Source organism: Colobus angolensis, unplaced genomic scaffold, assembly GCF_000951035.1.
Source record: "Colobus angolensis palliatus isolate OR3802 unplaced genomic scaffold, Cang.pa_1.0 Scaffold83, whole genome shotgun sequence".
Classification (NCBI taxonomy): Eukaryota; Metazoa; Chordata; class Mammalia; order Primates; family Cercopithecidae; genus Colobus; species Colobus angolensis.
This window is the reverse complement of record NW_012122154.1, coordinates 1,285,327-1,308,343: the sequence shown is the minus strand read 5'-3', so window position 1 is coordinate 1,308,343 and position 23,017 is coordinate 1,285,327. Positions and strand designations below refer to the sequence as shown.

Genomic DNA, 23,017 nt, shown 5'->3' with positions numbered 1-23,017 from the left:
AGCAAGGAAAGTACGTTCCCTCATGGTCAAGGGACAGCAATGTGGATGAACAGGAGGTGTCTGTGGGAAGCAAATGGTGCACACTCATGCAAGAAGCTGACAGCAAAGGGCTTGTTTTGTTCAACCTCAAATCGTTTTCCACATCCAAGTTCTCCCAGCAACTCATTTAAAAAGTGAGCTTCAGGAAGAATGATTCACTAGCCAGAAACAACAGTTTCCTTTCTGGACAGAACCAAAGGAAAAGAGGTTTGAAATGGGGCCCACCTCTTCCCCAAAAGTACAAGGAAGGAAGTACGGGGTGGTGGGTCTCAATTAGCAACCAGAAATACCATGTAAATATTTCAAAGTTATGCCATTTCAATATTTCATAGTTTAAGAAGCTTTTTTTTGTTTTGTTTTTCTGAGCTGGAGTCTCGCTCTGTTGCCCAGGCTGGAGTGCAGTGGTGCGATCTCTGATCACTGCAAACTCCGCCTCCCGGATTCACGCTATTCTCCTGCCTCAGCCTACTGAGTAGCTTGGACTACAGGCACCCACCACCACACCTGGCTATTTTTTGTAATTTTAGTAGAGACAGGGTTTCACTGTGTTGCCACTGTGGTCTCGATCTCCTGACCTCGTGATCCGCCTGCCTCTGGCTCCCAAAGTCCTGGGATTACAGGCGTGAGCCACCGCGCCCAGCCTTAAGATGCTTTCTCATTTCACCCCAGTCAATGAAGAGACAAGGTCTGTGCTTTCTACTTCTTAGAGATGCCCTCCTCACACTGCCTATGTGCATACTAGGAACTCAGAGTGCTGACTGAAGGAAATAATTTTTTTATTTTTTAAAGAAACAGGGTCTCACTGTGTTGCCCAGGCTGGAGTGCAGTAGTGTGACCACAGCTCACTACAGCTTCCAAGATCCTACTGCCTCAGCCTCCCAACAGGTAAACACCACCACACCTAGCTAATTAAAATTTTTTTTTTTTTTTTTTTTTGAGACGGAGTCTCGCTTTGTCACCCAGGCTGGAGTGCGGTGGTTGGATCTCAGCTCACTGCAAGCTCCGCCTCCCGGGTTTACGCCATTCTCCTGCCTCAGCCTCCGGAGTAGCTGGGACTACAGGCGCCCGCCACCTCGCCCGGCTAGTTTTTTGTATTTTTTTAGTAGAGACGGGGTTTCACCGTGTTAGCCAGGATGGTCTCGATCTCCTGACCTCGTGATCTGCCCGCCTCGGCCTCCCAAAGTGCTGGGATTACAGGCTTGAGCCACCGCACCCGGCCTTTTTTTTTTTTTTTTTGCAGAGACGGAGTCTCACTCTGTTGCCCAGGCTGGTCTCCGACTCCTGGCCTCAAGCAACATCCCGCCTCAGCTTCCCAACTGCACAACCATCATCTCCTTCAAGCTTTACGACAACCCCCATTTTTCAGATAGATAAGTTCACATTCATATATTAAATGTCCTGCTCGTGGTCACCTAGCCTATAGGTGATAGAACCCCCCAGCCCCACCACAGACACGATGCCATCCTCCCTGCTGTGGAAGAACAGTGGACGCAGTGCCTGCCCTATGTTTGGTTTAGGGCTGCTAGGTGAATGAGACTCTCTTCTTGTGGCAGCAGCTTTGCTGCTCCAGGAAGGTCTAGCTCTAGCTGGCTCTAGCAACAGTCACAGTAATCTTGCAGTTTCTGAATGTCCTCAACAGTGGGAGGAGCCGCCCAGAGCCACGCAGGACGACAGCGACAAAGGGAAAACCACAGTGGAATTACAAGTTGGTTATTACCATGAATCCACGTGACACAGAGTCTTGGCTGAGCAACAGTCTGTGGCTGGGGCACTAGAGGAGGAGGTATGAATGAACTGGGAGATGGTAATAGAAAATCGAGTTTCTGATTCCAGAAAAACCAAAGCAGTTGGTGCTGAGGGTACCGGGCTGGGGAGTAACCAGCACCTACAGGTCAAGAAAAATAGAGGTAACACATCTAATTCTTGTCACTACCAAACCACAGGGTTAGAGGGACAGAATGTGATTTTTAAAAACAAGCCAGAAGGGGAGACAAAAAACTCTCCTGCAGTGGTTCTCAACGGTGTCTGTACATTGAAGTCATCTGTGCAGCCAGCCCCGCAAGATTCCCATGAAGGTTTGGAGCAGGGCCCAGCATCTGCAGGTGCCACTGAAGCACAGCCAGGGCTGGAGCATCTGGCACAGAGAGAGTGAGCACAGGCAATGGCTTTCCGCACCACGGGTGTGACTGTCTCCTGCCACTTCTGAATCACTTTGTAGAAGCCACCTGAGCTGAGCCTCAGTGTTCTCATTACCACTATGGGCACACCAGGGTTAATGGCAGTGTTTGCCAGGTGTCTCACACACATCGTGTTGAGTAAACAGTAGCTAAGAGTACTGACATGGTTATTTCTAACACTTTCTCCAAGACTATTGGTGAACAGACTCTGGCCATCCCATTGAACTCAGGCTCTCCCTGGCATAAACTAGCTGGTGACATGTTCTGCCTGGTCACTGATCCTGCCTTCCAGAGATACCTGAGCAGGCACACACACAGCACTTTTCATGGTCTGTTGCCTCGTAGTTTTCCTGGCCCTGCTTGGTGATCACATGAGCAGTGGTGTCCAACCTTTGCAGTCAACAAAGCCCAAGGAAGCCAATTTTGCGAGGAAAGGCACACGGAGGTATGAGGGTGTCTAAGCCAGGTGAAGGCCAGACCGAGAGCCCCATGAAGCATTATACCCTCTCCCCTCAAGCCTGGGAAACTGAAGACATGGTGGGTAGTAAAGGTGAATGCATTCACTGAGCTGTCCTGCCTCCCCCAGGGATGGGCGTCTGGGAATCTTTCCTCTTGGACCCCTGGCAAAATTTACCCACTTGTGCAGTCAGGTGACGGAATTATAACCAAAACTGACACAGTTTTCAAAGTCTTGAGACAAAAATCGAATTCTCCATAGGAGCTAAAGTTACAGTCAAAGTTGATTTTTTTGATTAGCTGACTTTGTGGTACACGCCTGTAATCCCAGCTACTTGGGAGGCTGAGGCACAAGAATTGCCTGAACCCAGGAAACAAATTGCAGTCAGCCGAGATGGTGCCATTGCACCCCAGTTTGGGGCAAAAGACTGAGACTCTGCCTCAAAAAAAAAAAAAGTTGACTTTTTTTCATGAGTACGATAGCAGTGCTGGAGCTTCCGATGTACGGAGAAAGATTCTCCTTGCTGTGGACCCACCATCCAAATCAGAACCCTGGCTTGTTCAGAGGCCACTAAGAACAAGCACCAGTCCCAACTTCATGTCTTCCACAGGAAAGGAGAGAAAATGTATAAGGACTTGGAGTCACACTATTCTCCTGTTAATACAATGCACATGAAAGGGCAGAAGGGCTCAAAGCTCCTAAACACTCCAGCCCCATGCACAGGCACTTCTGGGCCAAGGGTGGAAAGAAAAATGGGGCACTGTTCTTCCCTGCTCTGGGGTTCCCTCTGCTCTGGGGTTCCCTCTGCTTGGGACACTACAGGTCAGCGGGTCTCAATTTTTTTTTTATTTTATTTTATTTTTGAGTAGATCTCGCTCTGTCACCCAGGCTGGCGATCTCTGCTCACTGTAACCTCTGCCACCCAGGCTCAAGCGATTCTAATGCCTCAGCTTCTAGGAGTAGCTGGAACTATAGGCATATGCCATGACACCCGGCTAAATTTTTGTGTACTTTTTGTAGAGGCGGGGTTTCACCACGTTGGCCAGGCTGGTATCAAACTCCTGGCCTCAAGTGATCTGCCTGCCTCAACCTCCAAAAGTGCTGGGATTACAGGTGTGAGCCACCTGTAATTTTTTTCTTTTTTTTTTGCTGTTGTTTGTTTGAGATGGAGTCTCACTGTTGCCCAGGCTAGAGCAGTGGTGCAATCACGGTTCATTGCAGTCTTGACCTCCCAGGTTCAAGTGATCCTTCTACTTCAGCCTCCAGTCAAACCCTTTTGCACCAGAATCACCCAGGGCCTTTAGAAATACCCTGACCAACTGAATTAGAATCTCTAGAGGTGGAGTCCAGAAATCAATATTTTAAAAATAAGTTCCCAGAGTGATTTTAAGCAGTTGATCGAAGCACGAGAGCTATGGTTGATACAGGAAGGAGGGAGAAATCCAAGAGACAGAAAGGCACCCCTAATCAGCGCTGTGCACAATCCCTAAGTGTGCATGTGTAAGACCATGAATGTGGGAGGGGTCTTCAGCTTCACTCAGCAACTGGAGCCTTCTCCAAGACACCAGATGCTGCTGCAATTCCTCCCGCTAGCTTCCCTTCAAAAGTTTCACCTTTCTCTCCTCTAATCCACGAAGTCAGCCACTTTTTCATATGTTTTGTCCTTCCTGGTAAAAGGGTAAGCAATTAAAGCTGATGAGTGTCTCTTGTGCTTCCTGTTTGCTTTAGAGACTTCCTCCAGCTGAGAGTCCTGGCACAGCCTGGAGAGCAAGCTGATTAGGGAAACCAATCAGACTGTTGACCAGGGAGTGCAGGGTGTAGAGACTAGCTCACTCAAGGTTAGCCGGGTGGCCTGAGAACAAGTGACCCCGCCCAGGGTCCCCTGGAGGTGCTTCTGACCGGTGACTCTTCAGCTACGTTTTATCCTGGAACAAGGCATTCCTGAATATTTAAACAAGAGTCCAGCAAAGAAACAAAACAAAACAACAGCAGAAAGGAGTTGTTAAAGAAAAGGGAGCAAGGGACCCAGGAGGAGAGGTAACTCAGTTCAAAGGCTAAAGTGGAAGACATTTGATTTAAAAGCCAACTGGAGCCAAGGTTGTGCAAATGTTTCTGAAGCTCCCATTAGCTGGGGAGATGATTTACCCATAGGCTCAAGAACATAGCGCTTCCTCAAAGGGGAAAACCACTGCCGGCACACAGAAACAGAGGCCAGACTCACAGCAGGACTATCCAGGCTTCTAGCTGGTTGCAGACCCAGAGGAAAGAAGAATCTGAAGCAATGCCAGCCACGAGCCACACAAGGTACCCACACACCTTCCCCAGCGTGGCTAGCAGGTTAGGACTTGGGAGGCTGAGCCGGGTTTGGTTCAAGCTCAGCTCCACCGTTTATTAGCCGTGTGACATTGGCCAAGTCACACAGGTGATCATTATCAGCTTCAGTTCCTTATCTAAAAATTGGCATTCTTTAATACTAATTGCATGGGGTAGTTCAGATCAAGTGAAACAATGCACCACAGTAACAGGCTGAAGGTGAGCTTTCAACAAGTGGCAGGTTTATTACCTTAGAGGCTAGAATTGGCAGTCAGGGTCCAAAAGGGCCTTGAAGACCCCATCCTATTATTGACAATTAGAGAAAAAAAATGAAGGTGAGGGGAAGTGACCTGCCTAGTGTCACACAGCCAGTTGGTGGCAGAACCCAAGGCTGCCCAAGACTCATAACTCAAGCAAGGCTCTTCTATTAGAGATAGAAAGAAAAACCCCAGAATATTAACAATGTCATTATCTTAACCCCTGTTACTAAAAATAACAGGGACTGCGACCTTCTATGCATGCTTTAAAAAAATGTAGCTTTTAGTTAGGGAAAATGAGTTTCTATCAAACTAAAAAAAGCACACTGCCACTGGACGTCGTGGCTCACGCCTGTAATTCCAGCACTCTGGGAGGCCGAGGTGGGTGGATCACCTGTGGTCAGGAGTTGGAGAGCAAGCTGTCCAACCTGGTGAAACCCCGACTCTACTAAAAATACAAAAATTAGCCGGACGTGGTGGCTGGCACCTGTAATCCCAGCTACTCAGGAGGCTGAGGCAGGAGAATCACTTGAACCCGGGAGGCAGAGGTTGTGGTGAGCTATCACACCATCACACTCCAGCCTGGACAAAGGAGCAAGACTCCGTCTCAAAAAAAAAGAAAGAAAGAAAAAAAGCACACTGCTGGATGGAAGAGTTTTATATCTTGATTTGAGAAGTAAATACCTGAGCGCGTACAAATGTAAAAACCCATCGAGCTGTATTTACAAGTTGTAAACTATAAGTCACATGTCAATAAAAAGGTAAAAAAATGCTGCTGCTATAGAATTTTGCATATAATCATGAAAAATTGAAGCCTGGAAACGATACGAATGCCATCTAGCTCCTCTGTATATAAAATATTTTCTGCCTCTTTAGTATGAAGAAAATAATATTAAAGACAATCAAGGGACGGATGCAGTGGCTCACGCCTATAATCGCAGCACTTTGGGAGGCCAAGGCGGGCGGATAACGAGGTCAGGAGATCGAGACCATCCTGGCCAACATGGTGAAACCCTGTCTCTACTAAAAATAAAAAAATTAGCTGGGCGTGGTGGTGCATACCTGTAATCCCAGCTACTCGGGAGGCTGAGGCAAGAGAATCGCTTGAACCTGGGAGGCGGAGGTTGCAGTGAGCCGAGATCGTGCCACTGCACTCCAGCCTGGGGGACAAGAGTAAAACTCTGTCTCAAAAGAAAAAGAAAAGACAGGCCAGGCGTGGTGACTCCTGCCTGTAATCCCAGCACTTTGGGAGGCCGAGGCAGGCGGATCACCTGATGTCGGGAGTTCAAGACCAGCCTGGCCAACATGGTGAAACCTCATCTCTACTAAAAATACAAAAATAAGCTGGGTGTGGTGGCGTATGCCTATAATTCCAGCTACTCGGGAGGCTGAGTCAGGAGAATTGCTTGAACCGGGAGGCAGAGGTTGCAGTGAGCCGAGATCACACCATCACACTCCAGCGTTGGGGACAAGAGTAAAACCCCGTCTCAAAAAAAAAATCAAAAAGATGATACCTGAATTGGAAAAGACCAAAGGAGAACAAAGATACCCAAATGTTAAACACAAATAAGGTATAAGACAATGGGATTCCTCATAAAAAAATAAGATTTCTGCATATATATTAAGGATATACTTAGTGTTTGGGCTTAACTGTGAGCTAAAGGATTTTCGAGTGGTTTAAAGCGTCATGATAATAAAGAGAAACTGATATTTATGTCTTTTCGATGGGGAGAAAGAGGTTATAACAGTATGATATTCTGCACTCACCAATCAGTCCAGAGTGTATCTGCAGAGGAAAGGGGGGTTTAGAGGTTATGGGAAGGAATCAAAGAGAGGGGTGTCCTCTGTATGACCAAGACTATGGAACTGCTTTGTACACGGCCTGTGTCTTACCTAAGAGTCTAACAGGGGAAGCTTAGCCCTGGCAGCCAGAAGCTTAAGAGACCAAGGTGAGATCTAGCCGAATTCTGATGGGGGGTGTTGGAACAGGGTGGGCTCCACCTCCCACCTTCAGGAGGTCCAGCTCTTAAACCTAGGGGACTTGGGGGAGGCAGCAGTAGGGAGGAAGGTGCTGCCTTTCCACAGCTACAGGAAGATGACCCTTTTTCCAGGGGAAAGGGAAGTAAATCATCCCAGAGGGGCACTCAAGGTGAGCTGGGTCCCCTACCACGGGGAAAGCACCCCCACCTTCCTTAACTGGGATTGGTTTCATTTCATTCTTTTTTCAATAAGATTTCTGGGGCTTAGTGCCTGGACTTCCACAGCACAATCAGGCCCTGATGGGGTCCGCCAGAGCCCCAAGTGCAACCACCAACTCCACCAATACCTGCGAAAGGGGCCAGTGTGCAGAGGCATCAAGAGGCTTCAAGCCTGGATACACATTACCAAGTGATCTTTAATAAACACTGTGCAGGCTGCGCCTGGAACTTTGCCGAAGTCAGCCAGGACAGAGCACAGCTGGCTCCTGCAGCCCTTTCCCTTCTGTGGGAAGTCTTGTTGTATCACTCGGGACAGATGCCAAGCTCAGTCAGGTGGAAGACACCCCTGAGGGACAGACCCTTAGCTTTCCAGAACTCTACCCCAGCAGAACACCATGAAATCCTTCCCTGATCCCTGAGCTGTCTTCCCAGCTTTCAATGACAGATGGGTTCTCTGGAGAGGCTCAGAGAGGAGCAGTGAGGGCTGGATGGAAACCTCCAGCAGCCACTCCCTCTTTCTGCACCCACAGGGAGGAAGACTATTGGGGTGGGAGGACATCTCCATGGATCTGCAGGCGCAGCTTGGTCAGTGTGGTCGGCCAGTGCTGTCCGCAGAAGGGCCCCAGGCTTCATGGGCAGCTCAACGACTCTCAGTCATTGGCTCTGCTGGCCAACAGAGGAGACAGGTAGCAAGGAAGGCCCACAGACAGGGCACTGCCTGCAGTTGCACCAGGCAAGGCTGCGGGCCAGCCTACCGATTCCAAAAGGCACCGGGGGGACAGGCCCTAATGCTGACATTCCTGAGAGACTGTTCTCCCTCAGAGGGCCCAGTCTCTAACAGCACACCCCAGTCAGCAAGGTTGTGACAGATTCTTTTTTTTTTTTTTTTGAGACGGAGTCTCGCTCTGTTGCCCAGGCTGGAGTGCAGTGGCGCGATCTTGGCTCACTGCAACCTCCGGCTCCCAGGTTCAGGCAGCTCTCCTGACTCAGCCTCCCGAGTAGCTAGGACTACATACACGTTCCACCACATCTGGCTAATTTTTTAGTAGAGGCGGGGTTTCACCATGTTAGCCAGGATGGTCTCGATTTCCTGACCTTGTGATCCGGGCTGTGCCAGATTCTCTACCCCTGTCTAAGGCGGCTCTCTCAAGTCTCAAGCAAAAGCTCAACTTGGAATCTTTCTACAGCCCAGATCCACACACACGTCCCTGCCACAGGGCTTGATGGGGATGACAACATGGCTGTATGGTGGCTCACAGGCCACACACATATATATACACACACACATATATATACACACACACATATATATATATATATATATATAAATTTTTTTTTGAGATGGAGTGTCGCTCTGTTGCCCAGGCTGGAGTGCAGTGGCATGATCTGGGCTCACTACAACCTCCACTTCCCGGGTTCAAGCAATTCTCGTGCTTCAGCCTCCTGAGTAGCTGCGATTCCAGGCGTGCACCACCATACCCGGCTTGTAATTCTATATTTTTAGTAGAGATGAGGTTTCACCATGTTGGCCAGGCTGATCTCGAACTCCTAACCTCAGGTGATCCACTTGCCTCAGCCTCCCAAAGTGCTGGGATTACAGGCATGAGCCACCACACCCAGCTCTTTTTCTACATACATTTTTGATACAGGGTCTTGCTCTGCTGCCCAGACTACAGTGCAATGACGTAATCATAGCTTACTGCTACCTTGACTTCCTGGGCTCAAGCAATCCTCCTACCTCAGCCTCCCGAGTAGCTAGGACTACAGGCGCATGCCATCATGCCCAGCTAATTTTTCTATGTTTTGTAGAGATGGGGTTTTGCCATGTTGCCTAGGCTGGTCTCAGACTCCTGGGCTCAAGTGATCCACCTGCTTCAGCCTCCCAAAGTGCTGTGATTACAGGCATGAGCCACTGTGTCTGGCATCTTTCTTAATTTTTGCTGAACAAACTGTAGAGTGGTGCTCAGTGAAGAAATCAAGCAATGAATAAGTCTAAATAAGATTCAATGAGTGACTCACACTTCTGCTTCCATGGCCCCAAATGTTTGTAAGACTAGTGTAGGTGGCAAGGGGCTGAAGAACTTGGGGGACTGAGGGTGTGAGTGAGAAAGCAAGAGAAATTAAAGGCACTGTTGCAGATGAAAATGACCACATTCCGGCCGGGCGTGGCGGCTCACGCCTGTAATCCCAGCACTTTGGGAGGCCGAGGCAGGCGGATCACAAGGTCAGGAGATCAAGACCATCCTGGCTAACATGGTGAAACTCCGTCTCTACTAAAAATACCAAAACTTAGCCGGGCGTGGTGGCAGGCGCCTGTAGTCCCAGCTACTCGGGAGGCTGAGGCAGGAGAATGGCCTGAACCCGGGAGGCGGAGCTTGCAGTGAGTCGAGATGGCGCCACTGCACTCCAGCCTGGGCAACAGAGGGAAACTCTGTCTCAAAAAAGAAAAAAGAAAAAAAAAAAAGAAAACGACCACATTACAGAATTCTCAAAGGCTGGACACTGGGTTTCCTTTGTGTTAACAGCACATAACAGCAAGCCTGACACATAGTAGGTGAGCACAGATACGGTGAACTGCGCATGTGAGAGGTATAGCCTGCTTACACTTGGCAAGTGAACTAGGGAAGTTGAGTGCTTAAATCCGCATTCATCTGCCAGACGGCTCAGGTCCCCTAACAGAGCCACAGAGCAGCTAAGGAGCTGCCTCACTTCCCCAGGGAGGACTTCCTCCATCCCTACTGTACAGGGCTTAAGAGCACAAGTGCTGGAGTCAGATAAACTTCAGTTCAAGTTCTGGAGGCACCACTTAGGGTGGCCTGGTGTTGTCACTGAACCCATTTCCTCACACGTAAAATGGAGAGGCCAGCACCACCTATCTCCAGGGCTGCCAGGAAGATGATGCATGTGAGACTCTTAGCAAAGGGCCTGGCCTGGGGAAGCATTCAGTACATGTTCTGCAGCAGGGAAGCACCTGCTCCTTCACTTCTCTGTGAAGGAGGCACACTCCTCACTTCATCTTTCAGACAACATTCACTCTTTCCTCTTACCTCCAGTTTCCCGGGACTCCATTCTTCAGCACCTCTCATTTGCAGAGAATGCTGAAGAGGACATCTTTCCCCAGTTTCCTAGAAGATACTCAGTGTCCTGTCAACAACCCCAATCTTGTATCCTGTGGAGACTCGCTCCCAAAACCACAAAAATGGAGGGGAGAAACCATCACTATCCAATAAATCTGCAAGGGGTGAAGGCCCCAACCAGGCAAACCATAACCTCTTTAAAAAAGAAAAAAAAGAAAAAAAAAAGTCCTATAACACAAAGCATCTTGGGTTTCTTTTGGTAGAGATGGGTTTTCATCATGTTGCCCAGGCTGATCTCAAACTCCTGCGCTCAAGCAATCCCCCCCGCCTTGGCCTCCCAAAGTACTGGGATTACAGGCATGAGCCACCGCACCGTGCACAAAGCATCTTAAAGCCCAAATGCCCTTCCTTCCATCTCAAAGCCTCTTTCAGGAAAGGGAAGAAGCAGTTCAGTTGTGGAGAGGGGGAGGGGACAGGAATAGAGCAGCTGACAAAGAAAGCAGAGTTCCTTTTAAAAACCAGGCTGCAAACACTAGAGGTTTGGAAACTGGCGTCATTAATCACCATGCTGTCTGAGCAGCTCAGAGAGCAATTTGATGTCTAGGAGAGCAGCCAGGGTTAGGGAGGCCACCCACGCCCTCCTCCATGCCTGGGATGCCTCTAACAGCCACCTGAAGGGGACACACATGGAGTTATGAATAGAAGGCAAGAGGCTTGTAAACCAACTCCTGTTAAGATCCCAAGTTAGTGTTTCCAGCAGGGCTCAAGTTACACATTTTCAGAGAGATGACAGTACAACGGAAGGATTTCAGCTATTCAATGATTCAGGATCACGGCACAAAGTGACAGCCTACCCTGAGCCAGCCAATAGCCACAAACCCTCCCAAGGGGGCAGTCCATTTTGGGAGGGCACAGAAAGACACTGACTGGCCTGGACCATGTGGAATCTCTTACAAGACCCAGAGTCCAGGAAAGTTTGGCTGGAGAACTTAGCATTTGAAATAGAGAACGATTATATACACATACCTCATCTTCCCAACTCCATAGTAAATTCCAAAGGAAAGACCAAATCTGACCATTTTTTGGATCAGTCATAGCATCAGGCAGGGGTAAGAGAAGTATGAATGGGTGAGTAGAAGGACAACAGCCAGCTATGGGGATTAACTCCCAGGACTGCAGTTGATTCTCACAGGGTAGATTTCCCAGGTCCACCTCTACGTTTCCCAACTCCAGAGTCTTCAGTAACTATGACTAACCATCAAGGGAAGAAATAGCTCAAGGCATCCACATCACTCTATGTCAATATACCTGAGAGAAAACATTTGCTAAAAAGGCAGTGGTCTTGGAGAGCCAGCTCAATCTACGACTCTGGCACGAAATACACAAAGTAAGCCTGGGGCCCGGCGCGGTGGCTCATGCCTGTAATGGCCGAGGCAAGTGGATCACTTGAGGTCAGGAGTCTGAGACCAGCCTGGCCAACATGGTGAAACCTCGTCTCTATTAAAATTACAAAAAGTAGCCAGGCGTGGTAGTGTGCACCTATAATCCCAGCTACTCAGGAGGTTGAGGCACAAGAATTGCATGAATCTGGGAGGCAGAGGCTGCAGTGAGCCGAGATCATGCCACTACACTCCAGTCTGGGGGACACGGCGAGTCTGTCTCCAAAAATCTGGCAGTGCCAAAAAGTAAAGTAATCAAAAAACAAAAACAAAAATCCTCACAATGACTGGGCAGGTCAAAGGAGGCTAAAAGAGCAACCAATGGACAAAGCTGAAACATTTTAGGCAATAAAACTAACCCCCTATTGGATTATTTATTCATTTATTTTTGAGACAAAGTTTCACTCTGTTACCCAGACTGGGGTGCAGTGGTAGATCTCTGCTCACTGCAACCTTCACCTCCCTGATTCAAACGATGCTCCTGCCTCAGCCTCCTGAGTAGCTAGGATTACAAGCATGCACCATCATACCTGGCTAATTTTTGTATTTTTAGTAGAGATTGGGTTTCACCATGTTGACTAGGCTGGTCTCAAACTCTAGGTCTCAGGTGATCGGCCCATCTTGGCCTCCCCAAGCGCTGGGAATACGAGCATGAGCCACTGCTCCTGGCCTTATCACTGGATTATAAGCCAAAGTGTAGGCCGGGCGCAGTGGCTCACCCCTGTAATCCCAGCACTTTGGAAGGTCGAGGCAGGTGGATCACGAGGTCAAGAGATCGAGACCATCCTGGCCAACATGATGAAACCCCGTCTCTACTGAAAATACAAAAATTAGTCAGGCATGGTGGCATGCACCTGTAGTCCCAGCTACTCAGGAGGCTGAGGCAGAATTGCTTGAGTCCGGGAGGCAGAGGTTGCAGTGAGCCGAGATTGTGCCACTGCACTCCAGCTGCCAGTGGTAAGACTCCGTCTCAAAAAAAAAAAAAAAAAAGAGAAACCGTAGTGTAAAATAAATATCCTGGAGTCCATACGAATATTAAATAATTGAACAAATAAATGGGGGAGAATAGGCTGGGCACCGTGGCTCACGCCTGTAATCCCAGCACTTTGGGAGGCCAAGGCAGATGGATCACCTGAGGCCTGGAGGTCAAGACCACCCTGGCCAACATGGTGAAACCTCATCTCTACTAATAATACAAAAATTAGCCGGGCGTGGTGGCATGTGCCTGTAATCCCAGCTACTCGGGAGGTGGAGGCAGGGGAATCGCTTGAACCCGGGAGGTGGAAGTTGCAGTTAGCCAAGATTGTTGCCACTGCACTCCAGCCTGGGCGACAAGAGCAAAACTCCATCTCCAAATAATAAATAAATAAATAGAAATAAATGGGGGAAAATAGACAAGTCTCTTGTATAGAAGAATTTAATAATTCAGCTGGGCACGGTGGCTCACGCCTGTAATCCCAGCACTTTGGGTGGATCATGAGGTCAGGAGCTCGAGACCATCCTGGCTAACATGGTGAAACCCTATCTCTACTACAAAAATACAAAAAAATTAGCCGGGTGTGGTGGTGTGCGACTGTAGACCCAGCTACTTGGGAGGCTGAGGCAGGAGAATGGCGTGAATCCAGGAGGTGGAACTTGCAGTGAGCCGAGATTGCACCACTGCACTCCAGCCTGAGTGATAGAGTGAGACTCCATCTCAAAAAAAAAGAAAAAAGAAAAATGAATTTAGTAACTCATGTAGCTACTCCGCCCTCAACAAGGGGAATATGAACCCAAGTCTCTGTTCCTTAGGTGTGGGCTACACATAGTGAATTTATTCCAAAAGGTGCAGCATGGAAAGGGGACGGGGAGAACTTTACAGAGAAGCCTCATGCACATCACCTCAGTCAAGTGATCACAGTTGACATCGGTCATGGAAAGGCTTGTGGATTGTAGGTACCCTTGGCACGATGTGATGAAAATAGCACTTTACCTCACTGGTCCTCCTTCCCAAAACTCGACACAGTCCAATTATGAGAAAAACACTGGACACAGCCAGGCGCGGTAGCTCACGCATGTAATCCCACCACTTTGGGAAGTCGAGGTGAGATCGCTTGAGCTCAGGAGTCTGAGACCAGCCTGGACATCATGGTGAAACCCTGTCTCTACAAAAATTAGCCAGCCATGGTGGTGCATTTCTGTAGTCCCAGCTACTTGGGAGGCTGAGGTGGGAGAATGGCTTGAGCCGAGACTGCACCATTGTACTCCAGCCTGGGTGACGGAGCAAGACTCTGTCAAAAAGAGAAAAATACTAGACAAATCCCAGTTGAGAAGAGATTCTCTTTATTTTTTATTATTTTTCTTGAGACAGAGTCTCCTTCTGTCTCCAGCCCAAGCTGGAGTACAGGGGCACGATCTTGGCTCACTGCAACCTCCACCTCCCGGTTCAAGCAATTCTTGTGCCTCAGCCTCCTGAGTAGCTGAGACTACAGGTGCGTGCCACCACGCCTGGTTAATTTTTGTATTTTTAATAGAGATGAGGCTTCACCATGTTGGCCAGGCTGGTCTCGAACTCCTGACTTCAAATGATCCACCCACCTCAGCCTCCCAAAGTGCTGGGATTATAGGCGTGAGTCACCATGCCTGGCTGAGATCCTCTTTAGATGCTTGCCCAGCACTCCTCAAAACTGTCAAGGTCATCAAAAACAAGAAAAGTCTGAGAAACCGGCACAGCCAAGAGGAGCCTAAGGAGACAATGAATATAGGCAACATGGGATCCTGGAACAGAAAAGGACATCAGGTAAAAATCTACGGAAATCTGAATAAAGGATGGACTTTAATGTGAAATATGTACTAACAAAAGATGTTAATAACCGGGAAAAGGTGTGGGGGATTGAGAAAACTCCCTGTACCATCTTCATAACTTTTCTAAAACTATTCTGAAAGACTAAGCTTATTAAGCCTCGGCAACATAAAAAATCGGCCAGGCACAGTGGCTCACGCCTGTAATCCCAGCACTTTGGGAGGCCAAGGCAGGCGGACCACAAGGTCAAGAGATCAAGACCATCCTGGCCAACATGGTGAAACCCTGTCTCTACTAAAAATATAAACATTAGCTGGGTATGGTGGCGCATACCTGTAATCCCAGCTACTTGGGAGGCTGAGGCAGGAGAATCACTTGAACCCAGGAGGCAGAGGTTGCAGTGAGCCAAGATGGCGCCACCGCATTCCAGCCTGGCAACAGAGTGAGACTCCATCTCAAAAGCAAAAAAAAAAAACAACGATCAGCCTCAAGGTGAGCAGAGGATATCCAAGTACTGCAGGTACAGGACCAGGGAATGTTAAAGACTCCACCTGTGGAATACACATGTGAGGGCTGCTCATACCACTGGTCTGAACAGCTGCTGCCACCACTTTCTTAAGCCACCTTCACTCAGCAACGAGCCTTGTGCAGACATGCAGAACAGCATCTACAGGTAGAGTGAAATTCGCTTCCACTGATCCTTGCTAAGTACTGGTCTGGGGTCGGGGCTGCCTCACTACACACAACTGTAGAAGCACAGTCGTTTTGTCCTGCCATCAGATACACACACGGCAGAAGCCAGTCAGCAGGACTGTGGCTCGTCAGGGCTGCGCCCTCATTGTCCCATTAAACCCTCCACCAGAAATGGAGATTTGGAGAGTCTTAAATTCTGGAAATTGAGTTTGTGACCTGCTTCTCATCGTCTCTACTGTAACATTGATTCTACTGACCTGTTTGCTCTCCCATTTGCCTATGAGCAACTTTCTGGGAGATGGACCAAAGATATGGCTCAAACTTTGGGATCAGATAGATGTTAAGTTTGAATCCTAGGTTCATGACATCCAAACTGTGTGAAGAAAGGAAGGGAAGTGTGTGTTAAAAGAAGTCGGTGAGAGACGGGCATGGTGACTCACGTCTGTAATCCCAGCACTTTGGGAGGCCAAAGTGGGTGGATCACCTGAGGTCAGGAGTTTGAGACCAGCCTGACCAACATGGAGCAACCCCATTTCTACTAAAAATACAAAAAATTAGCCAGCCGTGGTGTCACATGCCTGTAATTCCAGCTACTCGGGAGGCTGAGGCAGAAGAATTTCTTTAACTTGGGAGGCGGAGGTTGCAGTGAGCTGAGACTGTGCCATTGCACTCCAGCCTGGGCAACTAGAGCAAAACTCTGTCCCCCCCAAAAAAAAAAAAAGAAGAAGTGGGCGAGGCTGGGCACAGTGGCTCATGCCTATAATCCTAGCACTTTGGGAGGCCAAGGCGGGCAGACCATGAGGTCAGGAGTTTGAGATCAGCCTGACCAACATGGTGAAACCCGTCTCTACTAAAAATACAAAACTAGACAGGCATGGTGGTGCACACCTGTAATCCCAGCTACTAGGGAGGCCGAAGCAGGAGAATCACTTGAACCCGGGAGGCAGAGGTTACAGTGAGCAAGATTGCACCATTGCACTCCAGCCTGGGTGAGAGGGCAAGACTCCATCTCAAAAAAAAAAAAAAAAAGAAGTGGGCAGGTGTTTGGTGTTTGCTTTAAGGACAGGTTTGAATGTCTGCCCTCTCCTTTAACAACTTCAGCAGGGGGCCTACTACGCTGAATGCCATGCCAGGTCCTAAATATTCAAACAGGACCCGATCTGTGCCCCTAAAGGGCTCACCCACCAGAGAATGAGGCAGGTAAGGAACAATGAGAGAGCAGTTGAGAAGACAGCTCATGTAGGAGACAAGCCCTCAGTCCATTTGGGGCAAGGCAAGGCTTCATAGAGGAAGTGGCATTCAAACTGAGCTTCCAGAGAAAAGTAGGGAGATGCAGTTTCCAGGCACGTGAGGTGGAGAAGAGCCTTCTAGGCAATGTGAACAGTAGGCATTTAGCCCAGAGATGGGTCAAGGAGAGGCTGTATTGAATAGTGATAAGAGCACACCCTTTCTCTGCCATTACTACACAGCCCCCAGCTCTAACATGGGGATTAAACACGGAACCTACCGCCTGGGGTTGTCGGAGGATTAGAGGAGTCAATACACACTTAGGGCTCAGAAGAGTGCCTGGCACATGGCAAAAATAAAAGTTCAGCTTTTATTTGTATTACTGTTCTTATAATATAGAGGATGGGGCTATTTACTTGGAAAATTAATCTCTTACAATACCAAGCTATTAATGCAGAGGACTCCAAAAACATTCCAATCTTCCTCTGCCAAGATTGCTGAAAGCACAATTACCTGGATTTTGGCACATCCCAGTTTATAAATTCTACCTAAAGCAGTGCTTCTCAAACAGCCCCAACATATGTACCCTTCCCTCAAGTCAGGGGAGAGGAAACTCCCAGGAATCTGGGAGTCGAACCCAAAGCAGTTGGCTACAACCAAAATACTGTCTTTGGCTGGGCGCGGTGGCTGATACATAATCCCAGCACTTTGGGAGGCCAAAGTAGGAGGATCACTTGAGCCCAGAAATTCTGAGACCAGCCTGGGCAACATGGCAAAACCCTGTCTCTCCTAAAAATACAAAAACTAGTCGGGCATGGTGGTACATGCCTATAGTCCCAGCTACTCAGGAGGCTGAGGTGGGAGGATCACTTGGCACCAGGAGGTCAAGGCCGAAGTAAGCCGTGATCATACCACTGCATTCCAGCCTGGGTGAGAGAGGCTCTGTCTCAAAAATTAATTAATTAATTAATTAATTAAAGTTTCCTGTGTTAGCTTCAATTCATGCAAACTTTGCATTCCAATCTATAATAGTTCCAGGACTGTTTTAATATTAAAACACTTACAGCTGAGTAAGACTGAAGTGGCACAGCATTCTCTTCTGTAAAATGGGAATACAACTCACATCAATTCTGTTCAATGTCTACGAAATGAGACAATTCGTGAAACCATCAAACAATGTACAAGGCATCCCAGCAAACATTTTGTTTTCGTTTTAGAGATGGGGTCTCATTATGCTGCCCAGGCTGGTCTTTTTTCTTTCTTTCTTCCTTTTTTTTTTTTTTGAGGTAGAGTCTTGGTCCGTTGCCTAGGCTGGAGTGCAGTGCTGTAGTCCCAGCTCACTGCAACGTCCGCTTCCCAGGTTCAAGTGCCTCCCAGGTTCCTGCCTCAGCCTCCTGAGTAGCTGGGATTACAGGCATGTGCCACCACGCCTGACTAATTTTGGTTAGTAGAAATGGGGTTTCACCATGTTGGCCAGGTTGGTCTCGAACTCCTGACTTCAGGTGATTTGCCTGCCTCAGTCTTCCAAAGTGCTAGGATTACAGGCGTGATCCACCACACCTGGCCCCCAGGCTGGTCTTGAACTCCTGGGATCAAGTGATCCTCCCGAACTGCTGGGATTACAGGCATGAGTCGCTGTGTCCTGCCCCAGCATACATTTGGTACACACATTGAATCACAATCAGTATTGAGGGCTAGGCACAATTACCTGAGGTCAGGAGTTCGAGACCAGCCTGGCCAACATGGAGAAACCCTGTCTCTACTAAAAATACAAAAATTAGCCTGGCATGGTGGCACACACCTGTAGTCCCAGCTACTCAAGAGGCTGAGGAAGGAGAATCGCTGGAGCCCAGGAGGTAGAGGTTGCAGTGAGCCAAGACTGCACCATTGCACTCCAGCCTGGGAGACAAGAGTGAAATTCCATCTCAAAAAAAAAAAAAAAAAAATTGGCCAGGCACGGTGGCTGGTGCCCAGCACTTTGGGAGGCCAATGAGGCAGGCAGATCACCTCACCTAAGGTCAGGAGTTTGAGACCAGCCTAGCCGACGTGGTCAAACCCCATCTCTACAAAAATACAAAAAAAAATTAGCTGGGCATGATGGCGGGTGCCTGTCATCCCAGCTACTCAGGAGGCTGAGGCAGGAGAATCACTTGAACCTAGAGGCAGAGGTTGCAGTGAGCCTGGGCGACAGAATGAGACTGTTTCAAAAAAAAAGAACCTTCAAACCCCTACCTACCAATCAGAGGCAACTGCTGTTTTGTGGGGATCTAGTCTGTGCCAGCACTGGACTAGCTCCTTTGTTTCTAATTCTGCAAGATATTTAGCATCGCCATTTTACCAGAAGAAACATAGGCTCAGTGAGGTCAAGTAACAAGCCTAAGGTCACACAACTGGTAAGTGGGGAAATCAGGATTAGAACTCAGGTCCAATTGCCTCTGAAGTTCTAGTGCCTTCCACCCGACCACACGGCCTGTTTACTGGTTTACTGGGCAAGGGTTAGAAGCAGAAGGTCTAGCTGGGTGCAGTGGCTCACACCTATAATCCCAGCACTTTGGGAGGCTGAGGCGGGCAGATCACGAGGTCAGGAGATCGAGACCATCCTGGCTAACACGATGAAACCCCGTCTTTACTAAAAATACAAAAAAATTAGCCGAGCATGGTGGCGGGCACCTGTAGTCCCAGCTACTGGGGAGGCTGAGGTAGGAGAATGGCGTGAACCTGGGAGGCGGAGCTTGCAGTGAGCCAAGATTGCGCCACTGCACTCCAGCCTGGCGACACAGCAAGACTCCGCCTCAAAAAAAAAAAAAAAAAAAGTAGAAGGTTTGAGAAGTACTTGCTTGGTGGGGCTGAATTTAAATGTGTGATCTTGCTCTGTTTCCATGTAAATTCTAGTGACAGGAGCTCCTGGTGGCAAGCCACATTCTTCCCACTTGTAAGCAGCAGGCAGCAGCACAGGGGAAACAGAGGACTAACCAAAGGCCCGCTCTGCTGCTTCCCCCTTAACCCTGCCCAGTGGGACCCCTGAGTTCACTCACTTTGACTTTCATTTTCTAGCCATTAAGACTTTCAGGTTCCCCAAAAAATTAATGACACGTAGATGGCAGCAAACTCTCAGGCCTGAAGAGTACTGACTTGGGACTTCTAACTGTCTTGGTCCTCACAGGCAGAGGAGAAGGGGGTCAAGAGAGAAGACAGGAGGTTGGGTAGAGGTTGGGGAAGAAAATGAAAACAGAGGAGCGCCAGTGATGAGGAGGGCTAAAGGGTTAAGAGTCTGCCCTTGTGCCACGGCGCGCTCACCCTGCATGTTCATTCATTTAACAAACAACCCAGGTGGAAGAAGGGCCCACTGTTAGAAGATCAGGCCACATCTGACCCCAAATCCAAGCCCTAGCTCTACCACTTTCTAAATGTATGATCTTAGGCAAACTACTTAAGTTCCTTCTGTATCTCCTCTAAAGCAGGGACACATATTTGCCTTATCTTACCCAAAAGGTAATAATGAAAATTAAAAACAAAGTGGGGAAACAAACCCCAGTATTTCCCAGGGCACCTATGAGGAATATGCATGAAAATAACTTTGCAACTTTAAAATGATTTTTTAAAATTAGTGTTACAGCCCCTCTACAGTTTAACAGTCCACTAATTGTGAGAGGCAAGAGGGCAGGAGAGGAACAGCATCAGAAAGGAAAGGTTTCTGGCGCACACGGAGCCATCGCTCTTTCTGCCAGGCAGAGTGAGACCTCTCCTTGGACTCTATAATTTCTGGATGCCAGAAGTGGCTGCCTAACGACTCAAAGCACTGAGGCCTTCCTCCTCTCTCTAAATGGCAGAGCTTCCCCTTCAAAAGTCATTTCAGGTCAGGTGTGGTGGCTCACACCTGTAATCCTAGCACTTTGGGAGGCTGAGGTGGGTGGATCACCTGAGGTCAGGAGTTCCAGACCAGCCTGGCCAACATGGTAAAACCCTGCTGCTACTAAAAATACAAAAATTAGCTGGGCATGGTGGCGCATGCCTATAATCTCGGCTACTTAGGAGGCTGAGGCAGGAGAATCTCTTGATCTCAGGAGATGGAGGCTGCAGTGAGCCAAGACTGCGCCACTGCACTCCAGCCTGGGCAACAAACAAAGCTCTGTCTAAAAAAAAAAAAAAAAAAGTCGTTTCAGAGTCAGAGCTGGGAGACCATGTCCAGATAAAGGAAAGAAGATCTCCTCAGAAGCCTGGTCAGCCTCATCCCAGCACTCATGAAGAGTGACAAACTGCGTTCTACTCCTGAAGACGTAAGTCTGGTCAGAGACCAATGGCCAGTGAGCAGTCAGGCCTCTCTGGCCCTGCCCCTCAGATGCCCCGGCTGACCAGATCAGAGAAACTAGATTGGCTGAAGAAGTCTCCAATGAGCCCCAAAGGAACACACACAGATACAGAGCTTGTGATCCAGCTGTTGACCCTAATAAGGAAGGCTTCTTCTGTTGCCCAATAAAAAGTGAAATAAGTAGGCCAGACACAGTGACTCACACCTGTAATCCCAGCACTTTGGGAGGCTGAGGCGGGTGGATCACCTGAAGTCAGGAGTTCGAGACCAGCCTGGCCAACATGGTGAAACTCCTTCTCTACTAAAAATACAAAAATTAGTAGGGCGTGGTGGTGGATGCCTGTTAATCCCAGACACTTGGGAGGCTGAGGCAGGAGAATCACTTGAACCCAAGAGGCAGAGGTTGCAGTAAGCCGGGATCACGCCACTGCACTCCTCCAGCCTGGAGGATAAAGCAAGACTCCATCTCGAAAACAAACAAACAAACAAAAAAGTGAAATAAGTACATCCTAGGTCTACTCAAAAGAATGTAGGAATCAGACACTAGCCGCTGTCCAGAAGCACTCAAACACACCTCAAGGTCAAAAGACAGCACTTTTAAGTGGCACGCGAGGGTGGTAAAGGTAGCCCAGAACACTGGGGTGGTAAAGGTAGCCCAGAACGCTGAAGTGCTACAGAAGTTCCCACAAACTGCATGGCTTTCTATCCCTTCCTTCACTGTAGATAGCAAGGATCGCTCATGGCCTCAGAGCCAGGCTACTCCTCATTAAGGTACAGTCTCCGGCCTGTACTTTGGCCACATAACAAAGCTTGGTCTGAGACAGCAGCTATTTCACACACCAAAGCCCCGAGCAACAGACAAGGATCATAGTCAATATGCTTGAGGGAACCTGCACTTTCTGGTATGTGTGGGAATTCCTTGGGCTACAGTTAAAAATCCTGAACCGCCATTGTGATCTTGACTTAGTCCTCAGTAACAAGTCCAAGCCCAGAAGGGACTGGAGACAGACCCTGGCGTGTCATGGACCTGTTGCTCAGGGTGGTGTACGTGTGTGTGTTTGGGAGTGGGAAAGAGATAGCCCTTCAATTCCAGACTTCTCATTTTGGGTCTTATTCTCCTCCCTATAGACACACGGACAGCAGTCCCAAGAGAAGCAGTCCCTTTGAGGCGGCTTGGAAACCACTCACGTGCCCTGGGAGGACAGAGCTGAGCCTGGAGCAAGGGGGGAGGGGAAAGAAGATAATGAATGGGCACATCCACCCTGATCTGTGATCTATAGCTAGGATTGAGCAAACCTCAGCTAAATTCTTCAGAGTCAGGAAGAGAGAGACACTCAGAGAACAACATAACTACAGAACAGGGGCTGGGAGACAGAAGGGGCAAAGCAAGAAAACAGCTCATTGCCAGTAAGTGACCCAAACTTTAAACTCTGCTGAGGTCCTGGTTGGTTCTCCGGCTTGAGGAAAGAGAGGAAGTAAGGAGTTGCGGGAGCGCCAACACACTTCTGTGCGTGTGGAACGGTCTCACCCAGACGACCCCCCTCCCCCAAAGGAAATCGAGATATTCCTCTAGGGCTGGAGGGGACAACTGGTTTTGTGGGACAGGAGGAAGGAAAAAGGCAACAGACAACACTCTCCGTCACTTCTAAAAGAGAAGAGGGACAGGTTCCTTCACACCTGGCAAAGATCCTCCGATTCTGGGAGCAGGGGGAGAGGAACTTAGGGCACCTCTCTCCCACAACTGGAATGGACAGGCCAGAGGACAGTCATAGCGGTTTCCTTAAGGCTCACGAAAGGTAGGTAAGCTAAGGAAAGAAGCTCCCTACCTCCTGCGGCCCGACGCCTGGGGAACCCCTCAAGAGGGGGCTACGGGTCGGGGGAGGGGTCAGTATCCCCCTAAACTGGGGCTGGGCGGGAGGAAGGGCTGCCCTGGAGATGCTTCAACGCAGGCGAGACACCAGGTCCTGGGACAGGCATACTCACGGCGGCTCCGGGGCGGCGGCGTTACTTGGGGCCGGGGCTCGGACGGCCTCTGCTTCTCTCCCCCCC

The 23,017-nt window shown here is 48.9% G+C and overlaps 1 protein-coding gene across 4 annotated transcripts in view; it reads right to left on the bottom strand.

Moving 5' to 3' along the window:
• RAB5C (RAB5C, member RAS oncogene family) overlaps positions 1–23,017 on the bottom strand; it is a 29,609-nt gene extending 6,592 nt beyond the window's left edge. For 2 of the 4 annotated variants that reach the window (XM_011929732.1, XM_011929731.1), the window contains exon 1: positions 22,952–23,011. The gene's annotated coding sequence lies outside the window, so the exon portion shown is untranslated. Of the gene's footprint in view, positions 1–20,051; positions 20,059–22,951 lie in introns of all 4 variants that reach the window. The other 2 variants (XM_011929733.1, XM_011929730.1) reach the window with 2 other exon arrangements.